Genomic DNA, 2,613 nt, shown 5'->3' with positions numbered 1-2,613 from the left:
CTCCCCTCGCCGGCAGCAGCCCTGGAGCGGCGCCGCGCCCGGAGACAGAAGCGAGAGAGAAAAAGGAGCGGTGCGCGCCGGTCGTGTGAACGCGGCGTGTCCGGGCTTGCTCTTTTGCTTCGAGGGATGGGAGGGGAAGGAAAGGGCTTAGGGGCTCTTAACCCGGGTTAATGGTCTCGGCCAACCCGGCGCCCTCCAGCTGGTGGGTTTTTTTGTGGAGTCCTGGCGGGCGAGAGGGAGAGACACGCGTCTTGCGCGGCTGTTTGTTTGGACGCACCGCCACGTGAGAACGCGGCCACGCTGCAATCTGGCTGGTAGGAAGGAACTTATGTTGGAAGTGTAAGATCAAGGAGGGCGATTTTTATCATATGTGGTGGTTGTGTGAGCCTATCAAAAAATTCTGGGAATCTATTTACAATGAACTAAAAAAAATCTTCAAATATACCTTTATAAAAAACCCGAAGCCTTTTTGCTGGGGATAATTGGAGAAGAAATCAAAAAGGAAGATCAAACACTCTTTCAGTACGCGACAGTGGCTGCCAGAACTCTAATAGCGCAGAATTGGAAGACATCGAAAATCCCAACTATAAACGAGTGGCAATCCAAACTATTTGAGTATTTAGAATTGGCAAAAATGACACAGAAAATAAGAAATCAAAAAGATATAAAGTTTAACAAAGAATGGAACAAATTTATGACATACATGGAAACAGAGGTAAACAAATCTAAAAATCACAGTAGGTGTGACGTAACACTTGTGATGTAAAGAGTTTTTTGAGGAAAAGAAACTGCAGATAAAAAATCATATAATATATTCTGAAACCGAGATGAAGGGAAGTCAATCAGTGTCGTGTGTCATTTAGTAAATGTAAGTTAATGTGTTGGTATCTTATGTTAGGAGATGTTTTTTCTTTTGTTTTCGTTATTATTATTTCTCCTTTTTATGTATTTCTTTTTTGTGTGTATGGGTCATGTATGTTTCTTTTGTTTGTTTTAATGTTTGATGTAGCAAAACGAATTAAAATCAATAAAAAAAATAAAAAAAGAAGGAAGGAACTTGCCTTTTGGACAGGGACTTGAGGCCTGTTTCCACGACGTCTTGGGGAGAGCACTTCTGCGCCACCCGATTGGGAGGGTTCACACGTGACATCTAGCCCACGCGCAAGCATCCCCGCTTTGTGTTTTTGCAAAAACCGGTGCGCAATGATGGCCCTTCCTGGCTGTTACCAGGGTCATGCTCTAGTCCCTGCAGCACCTGACATAGAATCAAATAATTGTAGGGTCAGAAGGGACCCACAATGGTCATCTAGTCCAACCCCCCGAATAGACCCCGCCCCCTTTCCCCTCCACATTTAATCTCAAGACCAGGTAGGGCTCCAAGCCCCACTGATCTCAAGCGCTCAGGCTTCCCCCAGCCTGCCTCAGCTAAAAGAGCCCTCTCCAAGTCTCTTTTTATTATTACATGTTTTTAATAAAATATTTTCTTAAGTAACAATAGAACACACAGAGTCTCGCTTTTCGAGTCAAACAAATCTGTTGCATTCTGAATGAGACATTACAATTACAGGCAATATGGGGTTGTGTGGGAGAAAAGGAGGCAGTAAGATTTCATTCTTCTGTATGGCGTGTCAGCAAAGTCTTTGCATCAGCATCACATAAACCGGTACTTATTTTTGCTGGGATGCAAGAGCCCACAGGTCCCAGGGCGTGGTTGGTTGCTGTGTGTTGTGTTTGTGTGTTTCTCAGACCATGTGCAGAGTGACTTCACCAATAGAGCAACTACAATTGGCTCTTCAAAGATTGTGGGGCAGAGTTCCTGTGTAGGCCCGCCCTCTCCAAAAAAACTTTCCTTTGAGGGTGGAGATCTTCCCGCCCCCAAGTCAACCTAAGGCTTCGCTGTTCTGAGAAAACTTCCCTCTATAACCGTTTTTTACTTTCTTGGGCTCCATGATCACTGCAGATGGTGACAGCGGTCACGAAATTAAAAGACACCTGCTTCTTGGGAGGAAAGCAATGACAAACCTAGACAGCATCTCAAAAAGCAGAGACATCACCTTGCCGACAAAGGTCCGTATAGTCAAAGCTATGGTTTTCCCAGTAGTGATGTATGGAAGTGAGAGCTGGACCACAAAGAAGGCTGATCGCTGAAGAATGGATGCTTTTGATTTCTGGTGCTGGAGGAGACTCTGGAGAGTCCCATGGACTGCAAGAAGATCCAACCTCTCCATTCTGAAGGGAATCAGCCCTGAGTGCTCACTGGAAGGACAGATCCTGAAGCTGAGGCTCCAAGACTTTGGCCACCTCATGAGAAGAGAAGACTCCCTGGAAAAGACCCTGGTGTTGGGAAAGATGGAGGGCACAAGGAGAAGGGGATGACGGAGGACGAGATGGTGGGACAGAGTTCTCCAAGTGACCAGCATGAGTTTGACCAAACTGTGGGAGGCAGTGGAAGACAGGAGGGCCTGGCGTGCTCTGGTCCATGGGGTCACGAAGAAGCGGACAACACTAAACGACTAAACAACAACAACAGCAACATAACCTCCTCCCTACCCCTCCAGAGGAATTTAAAACACCACCGCTTATTTTTAGGCTCTGAGGCAGGAATAACTTTAT

The 2,613-nt window shown here is 46.0% G+C and overlaps 1 long non-coding RNA gene across 1 annotated transcript in view; it reads left to right on the top strand.

Annotated features, from left to right (window-relative positions):
- The window catches only part of LOC309355945, a 124,347-nt gene that overhangs the window by 116,514 nt on the left and 5,220 nt on the right, over positions 1 to 2,613 (top strand). The gene's annotated exons all lie outside the window — the stretch shown is intronic.

Source organism: Podarcis melisellensis (assembly GCF_964234715.1).
Source record: "Podarcis melisellensis genome assembly, chromosome: 13".
Classification (NCBI taxonomy): domain Eukaryota; kingdom Metazoa; phylum Chordata; class Lepidosauria; order Squamata; family Lacertidae; genus Podarcis; species Podarcis melisellensis.
This window is presented reverse-complemented; position numbering and strand designations above follow the sequence as displayed.